Source organism: Hypanus sabinus, chromosome 2 (genome assembly GCF_030144855.1).
Source record: "Hypanus sabinus isolate sHypSab1 chromosome 2, sHypSab1.hap1, whole genome shotgun sequence".
Taxonomy (NCBI): Eukaryota; Metazoa; Chordata; class Chondrichthyes; order Myliobatiformes; family Dasyatidae; genus Hypanus; species Hypanus sabinus.
In genome coordinates this window covers 78,337,192-78,362,421 of record NC_082707.1, presented here as the reverse complement: position 1 = coordinate 78,362,421, position 25,230 = coordinate 78,337,192, and the positions used below count along the sequence as shown (strand labels likewise).

The following is a 25,230-nucleotide window of genomic DNA, read 5'->3' as shown; positions in this document are numbered from 1 at the left end:
AGAAGTATCATTTGCCAGTCTATCTTAGCTAATTCACGTCTCATACCTTCAAAGTTACCCTTCTTTAAGTTCAGAACCTTTGTTTCTGAATTAACTATGTCACTCTCTATCTTAATGAAGAATTCCACCATATTATGGTCACTCTTACCCAAGGGGCCTCGCACGACAAGATTGCTTACTAACCCTTCCTCATTGCTCAATACCCAATCTAGAATGGCCTGCTCTCTAGTTGGTTCATCAACATGTTGGTTCAGAAAACCATCCCGCATACATTCCAAGAAATCCTCTTCCTCAGCACCCTTACCAATTTGGTTCACCCAATCTATATGTAGATTGAAGTCACCCATTATAACTACTGTTCCTTTATTGCACGCATTTCTAATTTCCTGTTTAATGCCATCCCCAACCTCACTACTACTGTTAGGTGGTTTGTACACAACTCCCACCAGCGTTTTCTGCCCCTTAGTGTTATGCAGCTCTACCCATATCGATTCCACATCCTCCAGGCTAATATCCTTCCTTTCTATTGTGTTAATCTCCTCTCTAACCAGCAATGCTACCCCACCTCCTTTTCTTTCCTGTCTATCCCTCCTGAATATTGAATATCCCTGGATGTTGAGCTCCCATCCTTGGTCACCCTGGAGCCATGTCTCTGTGATCCCAACTATATCATATTCATTAATAACTATCTGCACATTCAATTCATCCACCTTGTTACAAATGCTCCTCGCATTGACACACAAAGCCTTCAGGCTTGTTTTTACAACACTCTTAGCCCTTATACAATTATGTTGAAAAGTGACTCTTTTTGCTTTTTGCCCTGGATTTGCCTGCCTGCTACTTTTACTTTTCACCTTACTACTTTTTGCTTCTACCCTCATTTTACACCCCTCTGTCTCTCTGCACTTGTTCCCATCCCCCTGCCACATTAGTTTAAAGCCTCCTGAACAGCAGTAGCAAACACGCCCTCTCGGACATTGGTTCCAGTCCAGCCCAGGTGCAGACTGTCCTGTTTATACCGGTCCCACCTCCCCCAGAACTGGTTCCAATGCGCCAGAAATTTTAATCCCTCCCTCTTGCACCATTTTTCAAGCCACATATTCATCTGAAATATCCTTCTATTTCTACTCTTACTAGCACGTGGCACTGGTAGTAATCCAGAGATTACTACTTTTGTGGTCCTACTTTTTAGTTTATCTCCTAACTCCCTAAATTCACATTGTAGGACCTCATCCCGTTTTTTACCTATATCGTTGGTACCTTTGTGCACCACAACCACTAGCTGTTCACCCTCCCATTCCAGAATGTCCTGCAGCCGCTCGGAGACATCCTTGACCCTTGCAACAGGAAGGCAACGTACCATCCTGGAGTCTCGTTTGTGGCTGCAGAAAAGCCGATCTATTCCCCTTACAATCGAATCCCCTATCACTATAGCTCTCCCACTCCTTTTCCTTCCCTACTGTGCCGCATCCTGTCTGATTTCAGGATAGCCACATCTCTCTGATGACTATATATATGCAGGAAGTGCACCCAACTTCAGCTCCTGACTGACAAGGTCAAGGAACTGGAACCGGAGTTAGTTGCATTCAGTGCCATCCTGGAGGCCAAACACCTCATAAATGAATCATTTACTAAGGTCGTCACACCCAGAAGTGCAGGCTTCAGATAGTAGGTGGAGAAGTGAGGGGAGTAAGCAGTCAGGGCAGGATTCCCCAGTAGCCATCCCCCTGAGTAACCAGTACTTTGGATACAGTAGGGGGAGGGGGAGGAGAACTATCAGGGCCAGTGGCACCGTGACAGGCTCTGAGGTTCAGTAGGGGAAGAAAGTCCCCAGAATGGTAGTGATAGGAGACTCGATAGTTTGGGAATAGACAGGAGACTTCGTGGCCGTGAAAGAGAAGTCAGCATGCTGTGTTGCTTCCCAGATGGTAGGGTCAGGCTGTCTCAGAATGGCTGCAGAAGATTCTCCAGAGTTCAAGTTCAAGTTCAATTGTCATTCAATCACACATGAATACACATAAATACAATCAAATAAAATAGCATTACTCTGGAGCCAGGGTACAAAACTCAGTATCAACAGCCATACAGCACATATAGCACATATAAGATAGCAGGAAAATACAGTCACACAGAAAAATATAGTCCAAGTGCTTGAGTCTCAGAATGTTGCAGCGGTTTGCATTCGAAAACAAAACAGCTTGTCTTCTGCTGAGCAAACACTTGGGGGCAGCACCAACTCCAACATGAACACCATGTCACAGTGTCGCTGCCACCCTGATGGAGTGCCCGACTCTAATGCCTCCCTCTGGGTGGCTGCAAACAGGCGATGCCGCAGCCTGAGGCCTAGTCGTCTACAACAGAGGTCGTGCAGTTACCCCATCATTCGTCAATAAACCAATAAATTGGACTTGCAACATTGCACACCACCAATGCCCAAAAGGGTCTTGCAAACACAAGTGAAGTGACTAAGATGATCATTCGCTGTTAGACTGCACACCTCCTTCACTCAGCAATGCCTCTCTGTCGCAAGCAGTATCAAGTCCAACAAGTCCAGCTGCTTCAATTACTTGAGCAATGAGCATCTCACTGAAATGGTACACCTGCAATACCTCATGTTCTTAATGTCCAGCAGGATCTTACGATTGTAAAAAATATGTTTAAAAGAAAAACAAAGAATGAACAGGGGTTGTGGTGCATATTGGCACCAATAACTTTGATAGAAAGGAGGAAAAGTGGTGCAGGGGCAGGGTTTCCGATTTCTGGATCTTTGGTAAAAAATCTGTAGTGTCTGTAAAAGGTATGATCTGTACTGAAAGGACGATTTACACCTTAAACTGAGGCAGGCCAATATCCTTGTGGGTAAGTATACTGCAGCTGTAGGGGAGGACTTAAACTAAGTTGGCAAGGGGATGGGAGCTGGAGTGATAGGGCTGAGGATGGGGCAGCTGGTATTCAAGTCAATGCAGTGTGTAGTGAGACTCTGAGGATGGACAGGCAGATGTTTGGACAAAATTACAGTCAGTTGGATGAGATGAAGTGTAACATGGGGTCAACATTGAAAATGGTGATGAATAGAGGACTGAAGGTGTTATATTTGAACGCACACAGAATACGGAATAAAGTAGATGGTATTGTAGTGCAGTTAGAGATTGGCAGGTGTGACGTTACGGGTATCACTGAGACGTGGCTCAAAGAAGATCATAGCTGTGAGGTTAATATCGAGGAATACATCCTGTATTGAAAGAACAGGCAGGTAGGCAGAGGGGGTAGGGTGGCTTTGTTGGTAAAAAATGCAATCAAATCCAGAGAAAGAGGTGACATAGGATCAGAAGATGTAGAATCCTTATGGGAACAATTGGGAAAACACAAGGGAAAAGGAACCTGTTGGGGTTATATTCGGGTTCCCGAACACAGGCCAGGACATGGGGTATAAATTTCAGTGGGAAATAGAAAAGATGTGCAATAAGAGCAATGTTACAATAGTCATGGGGGAATTCAATAGGCAGGTAGATTGGGAAAATCAGGTTGGTGCTGGATCCCAAGAATGGTAATTTGCAGAATAACTACAAGATGGCTTTTCAAAGCAGCTTGTGGTTAAACCCGTTTGGGAAGAGGTAATACTGGACTGGGTTTTGTGTGATGTCCCAGAATTGATTAGGGAGCTTAAGGAACCTAATATGATAGAATTCACCCCTGCAGTTGAGAGAGAGATGATCAAATCAGATATATCAGTATTACAATGGAGTAAAAGAAATTACAGAAGCCTGAGAGAGGAGCTGGCCAAAGTTGCTCAGAAGTGGACTCTAGCAAGGATGATGGCAGAACAGCAATGGCTGGAGTTTCTAGGTTTGTTCACTAAGCCTGGAAGTTATGTCATGAACATTTCATCACCAGTCAAGGTGACATCGTCAGTGCATAGTTGACTGTGGTTTCTACCGAGTGTTCACGATATATGTATATGTCTAATTTATTGCTCTGATTGGTTAGTCGTAATGTTGGCTACTACTGTCCATTGGGTCCTGGCCAACCAAATAGTTGAGTGATCCACATTGGCCCTTATCCCTGGTTTTTGGTCAGAGTGATCATTGGCTCCTCGGGTATCCACGCTCACCCCTTGGCCGCAACCCTGCAGATGCATAGGTTCATATATTGCATTCAGTATCGGGGGAAGAAGTGAGTGTAGTTTCTCTTACTAAGGAGAAGGTGCTTGGAAAGCTCAACAGTCTGAAGGTAGATAAGTCACCTGGACCAGAGGGCTATACCCAAGGCTTCTGAAAGGGATTGTAGAGCCATCAGTAATGATCTTTCAACAGTCACTAGATTCTGGAATGGTTCTAGAGAACTAGAAAATTGCAAATTTCAGTCCAATCTTTAAGAAGAGAGAGAGGCAGAAGACAAGAAATTATAGGCCAGTTAGTCTGACTTCAGTGATTGGGAAAATGTTTCAGTCCATTATTAGGAATGAGGCACATGATAAAGTAGGGCAAAGTTAGCATGGATTCCTTAAGTGAAAATTTTACCAGGCAAATCTGTTGGAAATTTTTGAGGAAATAGTGTGCAGGATAGATAAAAGAGAGTCAGTGAATGTTGTTTACCTGGATTTTCAGAAGGCTTTTGACAAGGTACCACACATGGCATTGCTTAACAAGATAAGAGTCCGTGGTACTACAGGAAAGATGCGAGGATGGGTAGAAGATTGGCTGATTGACAGGAGGTAAAGAGTCAGAATAAAGGCGGCCTTTTCTGGTTGGCTGTCCGTGACAAGTGGTGTTCCAGAGGGGTCGGTATTGGAACCAGTTAATTTCACATTATATGTCAACAAATCAGATGACGGGATTGATGACTTTGTGGCCAAGTTTGCAGATGATACAAGGATAAGTGGAGGGTCATGCAGTGTTGAAGAAGCAGGGAGGCTACAGAAAGAATTGGACAGATTGTGAGGAAGGACAATCTAGCAATGGAATATAGGGAAGGGAATTGTATGGTCATGTGTTTTTTTTAGAAGGAATAAAGGCAGATACTATTTTTCTAAACAAGGAGAAAATTCAAAACTGAGAGGTGCAAAAGGACTTGGAAGTCCTTATGCAGGATTCCCCATAGGTTAATTTGCAGATTGAGTCAGTGGTAAGGAAGGCAAATGCAATGTTAGCATTTATTGTATTTTGGAAGGACTAGTATATAAGAGCAAGGATGTAATGCTGAGGTTTTATAAGACATTGGTCAGACTGCACATGGAGTATTGCAAGCAGTTTTAGCCCCTTAGCCTAAGAAAAGATGTGCTGGCATTGGTGAGGATCCAGAGGTGGTTCACAAGAATTATTCTGGGAATGAAAGAGTTAACATATGAGGAGCGTTTGACGGCTCTAGGATATACTCACTGGAGTTTAGAAGAATGAGGCTGGATCTAATTTAAGCCTGTCAAATATTGAAAGGCCTAGACAGAGTGGATTGGAGAGGGTGTTTCCTATAGTCTAGGGCCAGAGGATGGAGCCTCAGAATAGAGGGACATCTATTTAGAACGGAGATGAGAAGGAATGTCTTCAGTCACGGGGTGGTGAATCTGTAGAATTTATTACAATGGATGGCTGTGGAGGCCAAGTCATTGAGTATATTTAAAGCAGAGGTTAATAGGTTCTTTGTTAGTCAGGACATCAAAGGTTACAGGGAGAATGCAAGAAAATGGAGTTGAGAAGGATAATAAATCAGCCGTGATGGAATGGCAGAGCAGACTCAATGAGCCAAGTGGTCTTATGGAGTTAAGGGTGAACAGTGTAAAGCTGTGGTCAATGTTTCCTCTCAGTTGTGGGCCAGCCACTGCTCGGAGCAGGAAATCTTTACACATCCTGAAAATTACATAGAATTTTAAATGTTTTTGTATGGTACATATTATGATTATTTAGAATGAAAATTGAAAAATCACATACTTTTAACTTTATTTATTAATTGAAGGGTATTTTGAAATACAGTACAACAAAACTCTTTCACATTTCATAATCTTTTTTCTCATCTGTTTCTGTTGCAAATCCATTGTCTACAAAGACTGTCCAGATTAATTTTGCATCCAGATGAAAGATACGCCTTAACCCTCATTACATCATCCAAATGTTCCACTTCTAGTCTGTTTCTGGATTTATATTTGATTAAATCATAAAACAGAATCCATGTTCGCTGTGAGCACTAGAAGCTTGAAGTGTTCCAACAATGTCAACAAGAATTGACAGTTCTTCAAATTCTTTGTTTCTAAGCACGTAATTCAGTATATCTGTGTACATCTTAATTGAACAGATCTTAACTTTCTCAGAAATGACAGATTTGAAATGACAGTATTGCTGTGATATTTTTGAGTCAATGCTTTAGTCATAGTTCATAATATAGCTAGGTACTTTAATGTTGGCTTTCAGTGAGTTGACAGTTTATTAAGAATGAGCTATCGACTTCCATTCTGCGTTTATTTTTACAATTTGTAACAGTGTCATAACTTGACAATGTAAATGCGTTGATGTTCTCAAGAGTTTCAAAGTAAAGAATGTGGTTCATTTATTACTTAGAAAATGTATGGATTATATTCATTAACACATAATTAATTACAGATATTTCGCAATTACCGTAGATTCCGGACTTCAGAGCGCACCTGATTAAAAGCCGCACGCTCTAATTTTAGAAAGAAAATCAATTTTGTACTTGTACAGGCCACACCGGATTTTAAGCCGCAGGTGTCCCAAGTTGTAATATAAGATATTTACACAGAAAGATATTACACGTGAGGATTTTTTAACTTTTAATTAAATCCGTATGGTAACATAAACAAATACATATTGCAAATGCTTTTTTTCGAACAGTGCCTGTAACACAGCTACTTTTAAATATACATACATATCGGTAACACACAAATTACGTTGCGTATACTTTTTTACTGAACAGTGCACGAACAACATTCCAATATCTCCTAATGACTGGTAAAAAAATATTTATACTGCAGCCTACCAGGAAAAGTTATTGATCGCCTTCTTCATCTTCCTCCTGCGCACTAAAACCATCAAAGTCCTCTTCTTCAGTGTCCGAATTGAACAACCTCAGGATCTCGTCACTCACTTCAGTCTCTTCGTTGTCGCTCTCACTTGAACGCACGCGGTCCTCTTCATCACGCAACAGTCCAGCCTTTAGAAACCCGTTGATGATGGTGGATGTTGTGACACGGCTCCACACATTTAGGATCCACTGGCAGACTTGAGTTAAAGATGCTCTTCACATGCGTCCTGTTTTGGTAAAGGATTTCTCGCCGCTCGTCATCCAAGCCTCCCACTCAACGCGCAGCGCCACTTTAAATGCCCGGTTCACACTGATGTCCAGTGGCTGCAAATACTTCGTGGTGCCCCCAGGAATCACAGCTGGAATTGAGTTTGTACTCTTGATGGCAGCTTTCACTGAACTTTCATTGTCAGCCGCTTAAAAATCACCATCAGTGGAAGCTTTAGTCTGGATGCTGTGCAGCTCAGAACACAAGTAAAATGCGTTCTCTCATGGCCACCTGTTTTCAGTGTGATGGACGAGTCACCTTTTTTATTAACAGTCCGAGTGAGAGGCAGGTCAAACGCCAAAGGCACTTCATCCATATTTATGATATCATCTGGCCCGATGGAATTCTCCGCTATCTTTGTTTGAGTGAATGCGCGGAAGTTAGCAAGTTTTTCCTCGTGGTCGGGAGGGAGCTGCTGACACAGAGTCGTGCATACCCTGACGGACAGGCCTTTTCGTCTCATAAATCTAAAACACCACGATGGCCCACCTCTAAAATCTTCAATTTTCATTTTGGTGGCGATTGCTTTAGCCTTCAGTCTGATCTGCACGGTGGAAACACCGCGGCCGCCTGCTCTCTGTGTGTTAACCCAGTCTTCAAGAAAGCTTTCAAGTTCAGGCCATCTGCTATGATTACCTCTGAAAGCTTTTGTCGTCTTTTTGCATTGACTCAGTTCTTCACGCTGGCGTCTCCACCGTCTCACCATCGATTCATTTATGCCAAGATTATGTGCAGCAGTTCGATTTCCTTCTTCAACCGCCAGATTGATCGCCTTTAACTTAAAAGCTGCATCATATGCTTTTCTTCGAATGTTTTCCATGTTGATGAGGGTGAGTACAACTGACTGATTTACAATAATTTAATTGTGAAAGTGCGCTTGATTTATCGTACAATTTCATTGGACCTCTGTTAACTACTCATCAATTTTATTGGTCTACTGTTACGAGGCAAAATGTTTTTGGCGGCATGAAAAAAAAACATGCATTAGCCGCACCGTAGTATAGGCCGCAGTGTTGCCGCAGTGTTCAAAGCGTGGGAAAAAAGTAGCGGCTTATAGTCCGGAACTTACGGTATATTAGCAGAATTTCAAAAAACATTACATAAGTGAAACAGCTAGCTGCGCCACAACAAAGGCTATGTGCACAAGAGCATTTCAGTTACAGCCCAGATGTGCACCCATGCAGCTTAGAGGGAACTGTGGCTGGGCTAGAGATTTGTGAGGTTATATTGACAATTGTAGCGGTGTGCTACACGCAGTGCTAAAATAACGACACGGAATCGGTAAACTGCAGTTAAAGAAAGATTTTATTTGAACTTCACAGCCTTGTTTTAAAGCCTCCCTGATCCCGCCCTCCCCGGGCGCAGATGCTGTAGGGGCACGTACTCACAATCCCCCGCAGGCTTTTCCCTTTGTTGGTGAAGCAGACCTGGCACCCTTTTGGGACTGGCCTTTGTGCCAGCGCGCTGGCTATTTGTGAGCTGGTTTGAGTGCGCTAGGAAGTGGGTTGCCACATAACCACCCCCCCCCCAGAACCGGTGATACACCCCCCAATGTCCGGGCCACAGTCTGGGCCGGACCCTATTTGGGAGGTCGGCCTCTGCGCCGCGGTGCCAGAAACTCGACTGGTTGTGCCAAGTCCACATGGGCCGGTTTGAGTCGGTCCACCATGAAAACCTCCTCTCTCCCCCCCACGTCCAGCACGAACGTGGACCCGTTGTTCCTGAGCACCGTAAACGGCCCCTTGTAGAGCCATTGCAGCGGTGCCTGATGCCCGCTCCTTCGTACAAACACAAACTTACAGTTCTGCAGTTCTTGGGGTACACAGGTCGGGTTCTGCCCATGCTGTGAAGTGGGTATGGGGGCCAGGTCGTCGAGCCTCTCGCGTAGTCTGCCCAGGACTACTGCGGGTTCTTCCTCTTGCCCCCTTGGGGCTGGTATGAACTCCCCTGGGACGACCAGGGGTGCGCCGTACACCAACTCGGCCGACGAGGCATGCAGATCATCTTTGGGTGCCGTGCGGATGCTGAGTAGGACCCAGGGAAGCTCGTCCACCCAGTTAGCTCCTCTCAGGCGGGCCATGAGAGCCGACTTCAGGTGATGGTGGAAACGCTCCACCAGGACGTTCGACTGTGGGTGGTAGGCAGTTGTGTGGTGCAGCTGAGTCCCCAGAAGGCTGGCCATAGCTGACCACAGGCTGGAGGTGAACTGGGCGCCTCAGTCGGAGGTAATGTGGGCTGGTACACCAAAGCGAGATACCCAGGTGGCGATCAGTGCCCAGGCGCAAGATTCGGAGGTGGTGTCGGTGAGCGGGATCGCCTCTGGCCATCTTGTGAACCGGTCCACGATAGTCAGGAGGTGCCACGCTCTGCGCGACACTGGCAGGGGGCCCACGATACCACATGAATGTGGTCGAAACGCCGGCGGGTGGGGTGAAACTGCTGCAGCAGAGCTTTGGTGTGCCGCTGCACCTTGGCCGTCTGGCAGTGCATGCACGTTTTGGCCCATTCACTGACCTGCTTGCAGAGACCGTGCCAAACGAACCTGCTGGAGACCATCCAGATGGTTGTCCTGATGGAGGGGTGCGCTAAGTTATGAATGGAGTTGAAAAAGCGTCACTGCCAAGGTGCCGGGACGACAGGATGGGGGCTGGCTGGTGGCGACGTCACAGAGTAGGGTTCTCTCACCTGGGCGTACGGGGAGGTTCTGGAGCTGCAAACCGGAGACTGCGGTTCTGTAACTCGGGATCTCCTCGTCTGCCTGCTGTGCCTCTGCCAGCACCTCAAAGTCTACCCCTTGGGAAAGGGCATGAATGTTAGGGCGAGAGAGCGTGTCCGCCACGACATTGTCCTTACTTGAGACATGCCGGACATCCGTCGTGTATTCAGAGATGTAGGACAGATGGCGCTGCTGGCGGGACGACCAGGGATCAGACACCTTCGTGAACGTAAAGGTAAGCGGCTTGTGGTCCATGAACGCGGTGAAGGGCCTACCTTCTAAAAAGTACCTGAAATGCCGGATTGCCAGGTATAGCGCCAACAGTTCCCAGTCAAAAGCACTGTATTTGAGCTTGGGTGGCCGCAGGTGTTTGCTGAAAAATGCCAGGGGTTGCCAGCGACCCGCGATGAGTTGCTCCAGTACCCCACCGACTGCTGTGTTAGAGGCATCCACTGTGAGGGCGGTAGGGACGTCCGCTCTGGGGTGCACTAGCATCGTGGCGTTTGCCAAGGCTTCTTTCATTTTAATGAAAGCGGCGGCGGACTCCTCGTCCCAGGTAATGTCTTTGCCCGGACCCAATGATTTGGGCAGCTGAAGGGAGGAAGCAGTGGTAGAAATTGACCATACTTATGAATTTCTGAAGGCCTTTGATCGTGGTGGGTCGGGGGAAATGGCAGGCCGCGTCTACCTTAGCGGGCAGAGGGGTCACCCCATCTTTAGTAATCCTGTGGCCCAGGAAGTCAATTGTGTCGAGCCCGAACTGACATTTGGCCAGGTTGAATGTTAGACCGTGCTCACTCAGTTGGGCGGAGGTGGGACAGATGCTCCTGACGACGGCTGCTGGCTATGAAGATGTCGTCCAAATAGATGAATGCGAAGTCCAGGTCGTGTCTCACCGCGTCCATTAACCAATGGAACGTCTGTGCAGCATTCTTCAGGCCCAGCGGCATGCGGAGGAACTTGAAAAGGCCAAACAGGGTGATGAGAGCTGTTTTGGGAACGTCATCCGGATGCATCAGGATTTGATAGTATCCCCGGACGAGGTCTACCTTGGAGAAGATCCATGCGCAGTGCAGGTTTGCTGCAAAGTCCTGAATGTGCGGCACAGGGTAGCGGTCCGGTGTGGTAGCCTCGTTCAGCCTGCGGTAGTCACCGCATGGTCTCCAGCCCCCTTTCGCTTCGGGCACCATGTGCAGGGGGGAGGCCCATGGGCTGTCGGACCGCCGGATGATCCCCAATTCCTCCATCCTCTTGAACTCCTCCTTCACCAGTCGGAGCTTGTCCGGGGGAAGCCGCCGAGCACGGGCATGGAGGGGTGGTCCCTGGGTCGGGATGTGGTGCTGTATGCCGTGTCGGGGCATGGCTGCCGTGAACTGCGGTGCCAGAACCGATGGGGAATCCGCCAGGACTCTGGTGAAGTTGTTGTCGGACAGCGTGATGGAGTCGAGGTGTGGGCTGGCAACTGGGCTTCTCCCAGGGAGAACGTCTCTCGGCAGGTTGACCAGCAGGCTGTGAGCCCGCAAAAAATCTGCACCCAGAAGCAGTTGGGCTACGGCAGCCAGTGTGAAGTCCCACGTGAACCTGCTGGAGCAGAAACTGTAGCTGCACCGTACGGGTGCCGTAGGTCCTTACCGTGCTGCTGTTCACGGCCCTCGGGGGGGGACCCGGTGCCCTGTTGCAGGTGTCATAACTCGTCGGAGGTAAAACGCTGATCTCGGCACCAGTGTCAACCAAAAAACGGCGTCCCGACCTCTTGTCCCACACATACAGGAGGCTATCCCGACGGCCAGCCACCGTAGCCATCAGTGGCGGCTGGCCCTGGCATTTCCTGGGAACTGGCAGGGCGGGCGACAATGGCGGGCTTCTGCGCCCCACCGCTGATGGTAGAAGCACCATTGTTCGTTGGTCTCCTCACCCCTGCCTCTGGGGTTAGCGGGCTCTGTGGCTGGGCCGGGTCTGGTTTGCTGCTGGGAGCGTGGCCTGGTGATCTGTGTGACGGACACCCCACTCTCCTTCTTGGCATTCCACAGCAAGTCCACCCGGGCTGCCACCTTCCGGGGGTCGCTGAAATCCGCATCGGACAGCAGCAGGCGTATGTCCTTGGGCAGCTGCTCCAGGAATGCCTGCTCAAACATGAGGCAGGGTGTGTGTCCGTCGGCCAGAGACAACATCTCATTCATTAAAGCCGATGGAGGTCTGTCGCCCAAGCCATCCAGGTGCAGTAAACGGTCAGTCCGCCCGTGCCGTGAGAGTCCGAAAGTCCTTAGGAGCAGGGCTTTGAATTCCGTGTACTTGCCGTACGCTGGGGGAGACTGTACGAACTCCTCAACCTGGGCCACTGTGTCCTGGTTGAGGGAGCTCACCACGTAGTAGTAACGTGTGTCCTCTGAGGTTATCTGCTGAACGTGGAATTGGGCTTCTGCTTGCTGGAACCATAGGTGAGGTCGCAGCGTCCAGAAGCTTGGCAGTTTCAACGAAACCGCATGAACAGATGCGGCGTCTTTCATCTCCGTCGGGGACACCAATTGTAGCGGTGTGCTACACGCAGCGCTAAAATAACGACACGGAGTCGGTAAACTGCAGTTAAAGAAAGATTTTATTCGAACTTCACAGTCTTGCTTTAAAGCCTCCCTGATCCTGCCCTCCCCGGGCGCAGATACTGTAGGGGGCACGTACTCACAATCCCCCGCAGGCTTTTCCCTTTGTTGGTGAAGCAGACTTGGCGCCCTTTTGGGACTGGCCTTTATGCCGGCACGCTGGCTATTTGTGAGCCGGTTCGAGTGCGCTAGGAAGTGGGTCGCCACAGTCTGTGCAATTACAGGTATTTCTCACAACTCTTTAAGATCCTGTCTAAGTAAGTTAATGTACAATTATAACATAATGAGAATGTCAGTGGTAAGGTAAAATGGGTTGTGGAGCTGCTGCCAGTGACCCAAATGCATTTCTGTCTGTGTGGAGTTTGCATGATTCCCTTTGAATGTTTCATTTTCCTTCCAAATCTCAAAGCTTTTCTGGGTGGTAAGTTAATCGGGCCTGCTAAGGGCTCTCCCAGTGTGTAGGAAAATGGTGGAACTGGTGGGGAGGCAAATTGTTGAGAATATAGGAAGAAAGATTCAGAGAAAATTAAAGGGTGCTGGATAAGAATACTCCAAAGGCTGTTATAGCTTCAGTTGGCTGAATGGTCTCCCTCCATGTTTTGAGGAAAAGTGGAAAATACAGCTGTGTTCCAGTGTGTTGTATGATTACAGTAAATTAACAGCTGTGTCACATTTTATTCTTGTAGATACAGTATGTTTCTTTGACCTAACACTGAAAGGTCAGGTGGCAGGGACCCTGTGCTTCCCTCCACTGCTTCCTCTGTCACAGACGGTTGTAAATAACCAGAGTGCTTTCCCCATCCATTCCCCTATTTCACCAGCTGTCCTTAACAGAAGATTAAATAGCACCACATGTAGAATACTGGATGAACTCAGCATTCCAGGCAGCATCAATGGAAAAGTATAAACAGTCACCATTTCGGGCCAAGAGCCTTCACCTGCAAATAGCACACTCTTAAATACTGACATACAAAACTGGAACAGGAGTTGTGGACTCTGTCCATCACATGATAAACTCATGGCTGATCTGTATGTAAACCCAGTTCCTGCTCCCTTCCATCCATAGTAACACTTCACCTTACTTGCTTATCAATTATCTACCTATCTCTGCCTTGGAACTATTCCAACTCAGCTTAAATCACCACTCACTCTACTAAACTCAAGCAGAGACGAGCCGAGCATGTCAAGCCTTTCCTCTTAAGACACAGCATGACTGTCTAGCAAACCTCTCTGAACTGTTTTCAAACTTCTGCCATCCTTTCTCAAATAAAGAGATCATCACTGAACAGAGTGTTCCAAATTTAGTCACACTAATGCTCTAAGCTATTGGCATATAGCTTCCCTATCTTTGTATTCAATTCCCCTGCAATAAACAATAACACTGTGAACTTTCCCAGTTACTGGCTGTACCTACATTCTAGTCCTTTGTAAATCATGCTGGGATATTCAGATTCCTCTGAATCTCAGCCTGCTGCAACCTCATACCATTTAAATAATATGCTTCTTTTAGTTTAGATCGATCGATAAATAGAAACCTTATTGATCCTAAGGGAAATTACAGTGTTACAGTAGCATTACAAGTACACAGATATAAATATTAGAAGAGAAGAAGAAAGAATAAAAAATAAAGTACCACAAACAGTCTAACAGGAGAGGGTCATCACTTCCCTGGCTATAGGCTGACTCATCATAGAGCCTAATAGCTGAGGGTAAAAATTACCTCATTGGAGTAGCACAGTTGTCTTAGTCTATTACTAAATTTCTCATTTGTTTGACCAAGGTGGCATGCAGAGGGACATACATTGTCCAGAATTGTCAAGATTTTCTGTAGGGTCCTTTGTTCTACCATGGCCTCCATTGTGTCCAGTTTGATTCCTATAACAGAGCCAACCTTTCTAATCAGTTTATTGAGCCTGTAGACATCACCTGTGTTGATGCCATTGCCCCAGCACACCACTGCACAGAAGATTGTACTGGCAGCAACAGACTGGTAGAACATGTGAAGGAGAGGCCTACATATTCCAAGGACTGCAAATTTCAAATTTCAAATTTGGCAGTTTCTCAATCGCTCACATTATACTCCATTTCATTTAGATCTTGGTTCACTCACTTAACCTGTCCATATCAATTTGTAGCTGACTATGTATGTCCTCTTCACGACTTACTTTCTTATCTATATTTGCACCATCAGCAAATTATACTTATGGTGTCTTCATACAAGTCACTTATATAAGTCATAAAAATTGAAGTGGTAGATCCATGTAGCTAGTTACATTTTACCTACCAGAAGAATGTCCCAATCATGCCAATCTACTGTTTCTTGTTAGCCAGCCAATCTTCATACCAATTACTTCCAATGTGAGCTTTTATATTCTGCAATAATCTATGGTATGCCACCTGATCAAATACTTTCCTGAAATCTAAGCAAATTTACCTCTATATCCACAGCATGTGTTACATATTCAAAGATTGCCAAAGACTGGTCAAAAGTGATTTTCTTTTTCACAGAAACACATTGACATTGCTTGACTACACTCCCACAATGTCTTTAATAATAGCTTTCAACATTTTCCTCATGACAGTTGTTAAAGCCAGCTGATGTGCAATTTCTAAATTGCCCCCCTCTTAAATGTAGGATTTGCATTTGTTATTTTCCAGTTGAACAGAACCTTCTACCTAATCTTGCCTTGTATTGCCACTGATCTCTTACTATAGCTTCAGCAAATGGTTGTATATTATTGTCAAAGCTACATGGCTGGCAGTCGTAACCTGCAGAAATATTCACTGTTTGTAATCAGAGTTGGTTGGTTTTATTAAAGCAAGTAAACGTCTGTTGTACTCTGTACCAATGAACTTCACATTGCAATAATGCAGCTAAGCTGTTGCATTTTGTTTCTTACCGTGACTTCTCCGAAAGCGGCTCAATGCCTATTTTAAATCTTCAGCCATCTTCACATGTGAGAATTCGACTCTTTACATATTTTAAGATCAATTAGAGCGGCACAAATCTAATAGGTTAGTCTTATTAACTGTGCTTACTAAACACTCTGCTAGACAAAGTTAAGACTTAGTACTTTGCTCTCAAGATTGGAATCTTAATTAATTTTGAAACTTTTCTCACTTTCCTTTTCCCCTTCAGTGTCTTTCAAATGCTGGAGTATAGTAACACAGCTACCAGTTACCCTCTGTAACCATATGCTAATCATCTTATATTGCAAATGATTGCAAAGTATTTGGCTTATGGCCCATTAATTGGTTTGAGTAACCATTGTGCCAACTTACTCAATGCAAACTGGGACTGAATTTAGAACTTCAATTACAATAACAAAGGGAGTGAAATTTAAATGAAGTCTTGATTCCTGATAACTGATAAATAAAATACTTTTTTTTTGTCTTGGCAGAATTACATCACCATGAAGTTATTTATTAATTAATAAAGAAAATTATCCTGTAAATCAGTTCCGCAGAAAATAGATAATATTAGTTTTTTACTGCTTTGAAATCCTGGAACTATTTCTTTCAATGTGTAGATTTACAGACAAGAATTTAGTGTATCACAATCCTCTGTTTCCATTCTATTAAAATTATAGCCTAATTCCAACGAGCTAGAGATTTAATCACTCTGAAATATAATGGCCCAAAGGGACTGGAAGAGTGCAAGATAAATAGGCAAATCTATCCATCCAAGGAAAATAAAGCAATAAAATACTATTCTCTGCATAATTTACTCAAAGACAAGATAATTCCCATTATTTTAAATTGTTTGTTGGTCCAGGCGATAGGCTCCAGAGGGTTAATATATGATATATTATGCAGAACCATAAAGGCAGGGCAGGCCAAACTGAAGAGGGAAGCACCAGTGCTGTATCAAATACTTAGACAGAAAAACCATATGTACATAACTTTTTGATGTGTCCGGTAAATTTTGGTAAATATTAGACTGCTGGAGATATTAGAGAAAAGCAGCTGCCCGTGTTTTTTTATAGCAAGCTATCAGTCGGCTTAACGGTTACTCATACTTTTGCGAACAGATGCATAATAACCTCTTCCTCAATGTCAACAAGACAAAGGAGAAGTGGTACTACAGAGAGAGTGCAGAGGAGATTTACAATGATGTTTCCTGGATTGGAGAGCGTACCTTATGAGAATAGGTTGGGTGAACTTTACTCCTTGGAGCGATGATGGATGAGAGGTGACCTGATAAAGGTGTATAAGATGATGAAGCGCATTGATTGTATGGATAGCCAGAGGCTTTTTCCCAGGGCTAAAGTGGCTAACATGAGGGGGCATGGTTTTAAGGTGTTTGGAAATGGGTACTGAGGGGGTGTCAGGGTAAGTTTTTCACACATTGCATTGTGGGTATGTGGAAAGCCCTGCTGGTGGCAGTGGTGGAAGCGGATACAATAGTGTCCTTTAAGAGCCTCTTAGATAGGTACATGGAGCTTAGGAAAGTAGAGGGCTACGCACTAGAGAAATTCTAGGCAGTTTCTAGAGTAGATTACGTGGTCAGCACAACATTGTGGGCTGAAGGGCCTGTAATGTGCTGTAGATTTCTATGTTCTATGTTACAACTTGCACCACTTACACCCCTTACGTCAGAAGCACAGCAGCAGAAAATGCAAGCAGCTTCAAACTTTCGCGAGTGCATATATCGCACACAACCTCTCATTGTCCCAGAACACATCCTATACAGTCAAGAGAGCTCACCAACACATCTATTTTCTGAGGAGGTTGAAGCCAGCTAGACTTTGTACAAACATACTCATGTTGTTCTACAGATGCACAGCTGTATCACTGCTCAAAGTGGAAACTGCACCGTGGTGGTCAGGAAGAGTCTGCAACACATAGTCAAAACTGTCTGGCGCATCACTGGCACCAGCCTACCTGTCATCAAGGAAATATATCCAATAAGGAGCCGGAAATGGGCCAGTAACATCATGAAAGATCCCACCCACCCTACTCATGAACTGTCTGTCCCACTCCCATCAGGGAGGAGGCTACATAGCATCCATGCCAGGACCACCAGACTCAAGAACAGTTACTTTCCCCAAGCAATAAGACTAATCAACACCTCCACCCATTAACTCCACCACCACTTTATTATTTCCTGTCAGTCGCCTTATGTACAACCTAGTGTCACTTTATGAGCATAAAATCAATCTATGTATATAAGCTATCTTAAGTGTTTATACTTACTGTGTTTTTATTATTATTGTGTACTTTATCTTTTGTACTTTTTATTTTGCTGCACTGGATCTGGAGTAATAATTACTTCATTCCCCTTTACACTGTTTACATGAAGTGACGTTAAAGGATCTCGATCTCTTGATCTCTCTCTTGATAACAGTCACCCAAGGATCAGGCAATGCTGCTTCCACTCGTAATTTTGGTGATCCATTAGAGAATTAGCAAGGTCAATCACATACTTAAATGGCAACAACAAATGCCTGGATTACACCGTGCTGCATTTTTGTGTACCATGTGACTCAGTTTCAATAAAGCTCAGCCACAATGGAAAGTTATGGACTTTGAACACCATGAAACTAACAATTGCAGTGTGCACCTGATCTATTAACTTACAAAACAGCCCAGATGTACACAGCATTATCCCTCATTAGTAAATGTACACTGAGGTCACACCTCCATGATTTTAGACCAAAGATGTTGAAGGAATCAAGAATTCAGTCACCTTAATTCATGCCTGTATGTTTGTTCTTTTAAGGGAACTGTTTTGAATGGACTATGAACTTCAAATATATGTCCAATTATACACTAGCATATCAGCAAGCTCTTTCTATGCTCTTGCACAATCCTTCTCTCTCCTTTATGACCCCTGAATTGCCTTCCCAAACAACATGCAGGCTGATCACTTAATTAATTCCTCATCCTCCACACCCACTGATCCCCTGCCCAATATTTCCAATGATACATCAACCAGTCCAAATCAATCTTCACCTGACCTACCTCCTTCACCCCTCCCCCTCTGATCTGCCAACCAGCTTTTTTCAAATAACATGACTCTCCTTCCTGGCTATCCCAAACAAATTTCCAGCCACCAATTCAACACATGCGATTTCTCCCACTCACAGCAGATGCATCACATACACAAGGGAGAGACTGTGAATCAGAGGTGGCTCCTCACAGACACTTAAAGAGCAAGGGCTTGGAATTTTTGATTATATGTCCATGAGAGGTAAGGGGAAAGGCACCAGGTTTCATCCAAGCTATCGCATACAGTACACAATCATGTGGACAAGTAGTTAGCAATGCATATGCATAAGCAATTTTACATGCATAGTTCCAAACCATCTGTTTAATGTCTTTTTGGGACTTGACCTATGATGAAGGCCAGAAAATGGCCCATGAGATGGCGAATTGTCTTACCATATAACAGCTTTGACATTCTCAGGTTGAGGAGTCATAGAACAGTAGAATATATATCACAGAGCAGAAGGTTATCTCAACCCATCATATCCATTCCAGTTGATAAAGAGAAGCCACCCATTTTAATTTCACCTTCCTGGGTCTTAAAGTAAATATACAATTAGGCCATAAGTATGATGATAATTTTGTCTCCCTTGCTATTTTAAGCAGTGAGTTCCAAATTTTTATCATCCACTGGAGTAACTGATCTATGAGCAATCCATGACCCTATGATCGTCAACAACTTTCAACTTCCCACCATTTTATAAAATAATTTGCATCTCTATATTTGGTTGATCCAAAGTGGATGACTTCACATTTTTTCCATATTATATTGTTATACTCTCAACTTTCCATATCCCCAGAGACTCTGTTCATTTTCCTTTTAGAGTAGCATTGAGTAGAGCCAGTAAAATGCCTGCCCACAAATGCTGCATTACTGACGAGCCAACGTAAATGTAGATGGACAGAGCATGGAATGTGATGATGGGACTGGCCTTGAGAGACTTCCAATGGCCATTTGAGCTTGTTCAAAAACAATGTTAGCTTGGGGCTAATCGTGAATCTTTGGTTGAATAATAACTGAGGTTTAGTTTGCCATGCATATTTTTGTTCTTTTGATAGTTTGATCTTTGTAGACTGAAAAAGCATTCTTGCTTTTTGGCCATAGCTGTCGTACGCTTTTTATTAAATTTAGACTATGATATAATGCCAGTACATAGCTGCTTGAATAGGGTATTGTGTTTAGTGGTACTAAATAAGCCTTCTTTGGTCTGAATCCAGACAACTAGATGTAATGCCAATCTGAAATAACATTCTACTTGAGATTTTCACCCTTTCTAGATTTGTACCAGTTATTCTGCTCTGTATTCTAATGACAGGCATTTCAGATGAAATCTAAATATTGGCCAGACTTGTTGTCTAATATTTCTTGAGTATTTTTAGATAATCTTTAGGATCTGGCTGACATTAGTCCAAAATAGTGATTATTGTCATCTGGCTAGATGTCATCATTAAACATTATGAAGTAGAGCATAATATGGTCATAATAACTTCATGCTTTGATTATTGGACCTTTGATTATTCAAATCATTCACTGAAGGGAACAATGCTCATGAAGCTGACTTAAAGAATACCATTAACACCTGGCAATTAAGTATGTAGGAACTTAAATCCCTAATATGTAACTATTATGAAATGTTATTTCCTTTCTTTGAGAAGTAATTCTGTCCAATAGAAATTTCAAATGTGTCTGAAGGAACTTTGTGAAAGGGAAGATAGCCCAGTTCTAAAACCCAGCTAAATTATTTAGATTAAGACTGCCAAATAGAAATATCACATTGATTATTGAATATCAAGATTCTATTTCTTTTCATGAATTTATTTTCCAAAGATCATAGATTCATACAGTGCAGAAGTAGGTAATTTGCCCCACCATGTCCATGCTGGCCAGCAGGTACCAATTGACATTAATCCCATTTCCCAGCACTTTGACTGCGACTTACTATGCCTTAATGATTCATTTGCAAATCCAATCCCAATACCCAATATCCAGCTGCTGAAAAGATTTTCTACAAAACACCAGGCTAACAAGTTATGACAGCAGGTTGTGCATCATCCAAAGAATGGTGAGAATTGTGTCTTTGTGAAAGTTTTTGAAATGCTGCGGAGTACTCCTGCTTAATAGATTCAGGCTGACAGTTTTCTACTTGGACTATTCTGTCAGAAAAGAATTGGATCACATTTTTGGAAATGAGTTTAATGTCAGTATAAATTAATATCAAATTTACTATCACATCGTAAAATGTAAATAAAGAATGATTCTCACTTTCTTCTTGGCGTTAATTATTTTACATCTCCCCATCTCAAAGCTGTCTAGCACTCTAATTGGCATGTTTGAACCAAGATACAAAACAAAGTTCAGTGTTTTAAATAAATTTATTACCAAAGCAGATATAGTGTGCCTCACCATGTGCTATCCCAAGATTCATTTTCTCATGATCATTCAAAGTAAATAAAGAAATACAAGATTCAATGAAAAAACTACACACAAATAAAAGCAGCCAATCTGCAAAAGACAACAAACTGTGCAAATGTAAAGAGAAAAACAAAATGATAATAATGGATAAATAACTTGAGAAGACCATTTACAGAGTCCTTGAAAGTAAGTCCATTGTTTGGGGTTTGGTAATAAATTTAGAACGTTAGTGTTGGGGTGAATGAAGTTATCCATTCTGGTTCAGGAGCCTGGTGGATGAGAGATAATAATCATTCCTAAACATGGTCATGTGGGACCTAAAACTCCTGTATCTCCAGCCAGTTCTTTCCTACCCACCTGGCTTCACTTATCACCTTCTGGGCGTACTCCTTCCTCAGCACCCACCACATTTTTATTCTGGCATCTTCCCCATTCCTTTCCAGTCTGAAGAAGGGTCTTGGCCCAAAACATGGATGCTCACTGACCTGCTGAGTTCCTCCAGCATTTTGTTTGTGATGCTTTGGATTTCCAGCAACTGCAGAATCTCATGTGTTGTACCTCCTGCCAGGTGGCAGCAGCAAGAAGAGAGCATGGCCTATATGGAATGGTTCCTTGATGATAGCTCTTTTCCAATGACATCACTTATTATAGATGTCCTCAATGGTGGGGAGAGCTTTACCTGTGAGGGACTGGACTGTGTCCACTAGCTTCAAAAACTTCTAAGAAAGTAGAGGTACCACTGTGCCTTCTTTGTAATGGCACTTATGTGCTGAACCCAGAAAAGATCCTTTGAAATAATAATGCTGAGGAAATTAAAGTTACTCACCCTTTTCACCTCTAATCCCCTGATGAGGACTGGCACATGGACCACTGGCTTCCTGCAGTTAATCAAGAAAATGGGATGAAGAGTTCTTGTAAGTGAATCCATAGGTTGTGGGATTATTTCAATGATGGGGCTAGTGAAGTTGAGTGAAGTTATCTTCTTTGGTTCAAGAGCCTGATAGCTGAGGGGTAGTAATTGTTCCTGAACCTGGTGGTATGAGTCCTAAGACCCCTGTACTGTCTTCCTGATGGCCGCAGTGAGAGGAGAGCATATGCTGGGTAGCAGGGTCCCCAATGATGGATGTATTCACATCTTCTTGCTGTGACTGGTCACAGCTGACAAGAGGCTCCAAAACCCCGCTGGGTCCAGGTTTAGCTCAATTGTACTGTGATGAGAGGCCTAGGCAAGAATGGTGAGGACCCAAGTGTTGGAGCATCTGAGACCAGAATCGATACACGATTTTGAAACTGAGATGAGAGCAGGGTTCTTGACTAAATGCTGATGAGAACCTGACAAGGCTAGATGAGAAACCAAATGAGACATAAATCCTAAACGGAATCACAGACAGAACCAAACCTGAGCTGACGATTGAGCAGTTCAGGTGCTCTTTAAGTATCCAAATCTGGGCGCCAATACATGGCCTCCAATTAGCAGAGTGGGTGTTATGTTTTGTAACTTCAAAACATTAAACTAATTCAAATGGAAGTGGGAATACAGGAATTGTTTGAGATTACAATAAGTGAGGCGTGCACGTATCAGGTGGTAGCATGATGACATAGGCAATTATCAATTTTTACAAATAACTCATAACTAATTCAAATGAATAAGAATATTTAATCAAACTATATATATATATACACAACATCACTGAAAAATTATTGAAATATTAAATACACGACACTTCTCCCTGCTTAGGTAACTCCAATTCAATAGAGAATGCAACTCAACTATATACCCAGTATACTATATAATACAACTACAATATACAGACATCTGCAGCAGAGTACATTTTAAATTGTCCTATTCAGGCTTTAAGATTTAATTGCTGTAGAGGATTTCTTACTCTTGTGAGATAAAGTCTTTCCTGACAAGGAGGATCTTTTTGGCAGGTTAGACTTCTGGCTGTGAAAACAATCTCAGGTTCTAGGGCCTCCTCTATGGTGGTTGTAGGAGTTGACTCTGAGACTGCAGGAAGTGGCGTCCACCTTTCTTCTGCTAGTTTGTGCATCTTGATCTTGGGAAGATTAATGTAGTTCACTGGCGTATTATCTTCTTTATCATTCTATTGCTCCCTTTACGATCTGATCTCTGTCATGGATTCTGCATCCACAACATCATCTGTTTTCATATCTCCATTAACTCTTCTTTTTGTCCTTCCATTCACCCAGCTGGGCTTTTGTCTTGGCATCTACTTTTACAAGCAGCTTTTTGTCTCCCACTTGAAGTTCATGCAATAACGTTAATGCAAACGTAGCAGATTCTTTATGCTCACTAAAGCCCAATGCTTGCAACTTTCCTGAAGCTCTTCAAACTCCTTTCCACCTTAAAACTAAGTCACATTTCAGAAGTAACTGCCTGATTAACATATCAGAAGCATTCTCAGATATGTTGTTTACAAAAGCTGTTGTAGTCAGACCACAGCTTTCATCACATTCATACTTCCTCTGAGCAGCACAATCCTTCCTTGGTCTAATATGTTCTCCAACGAGAGGTACAGATGTTGCCACCAATGCCTGTCTGTCCTCTGTTGGGCAATGGTTCATGATATTCGGCATGGAGACAGTATCTTTCTTAAATCGCTTTCATATAATTTCATTGCACGTTATGTGGCTTGCAAATGGTGATTGGATCAGCAATCAAGTTGCAATTGTCTCATTGTCTCAGCCCCCCCCCCCCCCCACCACCTACTGATCCTTCTGTTTTAACCACATACAAACACAATGAGGCTGTGGCTGGTTAATTGTTGTACTTAGTTACGGATGTCATTCCCACATGATTTACCTTTTTTCCTGTAAAAGTTCTTAGTTGGATATCTGCAGGCCAATTGTTGGATTGACTGAAACAGCTGAACTAATTCCATTTTGATTAATTTGCCGTACACTTCCAGCATAAGCTATATTGCTTGCCCTTTGTTAGTATTCTCACTGTAAATTTCAAGGCTACACAATTCTGAGTCACTCTCATAATTTTCAGATTTTTCATCAAATTAGTGCTCTTTTTGAAACTGCGACTTGACTTTCTAGCATTTTCTCTTCCCTCTATAGTCCATTTATTTTAGTCTAGCCAACATCCTTTTTGTATGTGTCCTACCTTGTTGCATTTTCTGTAGAATTTCCCTTAGAATGTGCATTTATTTGGTGTATGTGAACCCCTGCCACAATGGTCACACAATTTGTTTGGCCAGGCCAGTTTCTGTTTTGATGTTGCAATTCTGTACATGCTCACTTTGATCCTGACTGCAACTCAATTGCATCTCTATCTGTCATTTCCATGAAACAGCTATTTCAACTATTCACTTAATCGTAAGCTGTGCTTCAGTTAAGAGCCGTATTAAAATGTTTTCTTGTAAGATTCAACAAATTAAACATCTCTTAGTACATGATCAAGCCTATTACAAAGTTCCCAATGCTCAGACAGTCTCTTCAATTCAGCCACATACACTGAAATGAGCTACATTTCCTTTGGATTCTGCTTTGAAATCTAAAGTGTTCTGCCATTAACAATAGCTTTGGTTCTAAGTCTTTTACAACACCAGGAAAGTTAATTGCTGTAGGTTTGGTTGCACAGTCAAACTTTGAAGCAAATTATATGCCTTTAAACCTGATACACTTTGAAAAATTGGTACTTGCTTCTCATTGGTTATTTCGAAACCTTATGTAATTTATCCCCTCTCTTAATACCCTGAACAGAGTTAGAATCCGTATGCGCAATAGCAAGTGGTTCTAAAACCAAATTAAATAATAAAGGGCAAAGAGGGCGACCCTGACAAGTTCTTCTATATAATCTAAAATAAGGAGATTTTTGATTGTTAGTTATAAACGCAGCCATCGGAGCATGGTAAATCAGTTTGATCCAGGAAATAAATCCCGGACCAAAGTTAAACCTCTCCAAAACCTAAAACAAATAGGATCATTCCACCCTGTCAAAAGCTTTCTCTGCATCCAGAGAAACCGCACATTCAGATTCTTTGACTGAGGGGGAATAAATAATATTAAACAATCTTCAAATATTAAAATGTGAATACCTATTTTTAATAAATCCAGTTTGATCATTTGACATTACAGTAGGCAAAAAATTCTCAAGTCTATTAGCTAAAATCTTCGATAGAATTTTAAAATCCACATTCAATAGGGAAATTGGTCCATAAGAGGCACTTTCAGACAAATCTTTTCCTTT

At 43.3% G+C, this 25,230-nt stretch overlaps 1 long non-coding RNA gene across 3 annotated transcripts in view; it reads right to left on the bottom strand.

The window, feature by feature from the left end:
- The window catches only part of LOC132380261 (uncharacterized), a 280,768-nt gene extending 265,013 nt beyond the window's left edge, over positions 1-15,755 (bottom strand). For all 3 annotated transcript variants that reach the window (XR_009507712.1, XR_009507715.1, XR_009507713.1), the window contains exon 1: positions 15,511-15,755. This is a non-coding gene — a long non-coding RNA (uncharacterized LOC132380261). The remainder of the gene's footprint in view (positions 1-15,510) is intronic.
- Between the last annotated feature and the right edge of the window lie 9,475 nt (positions 15,756-25,230).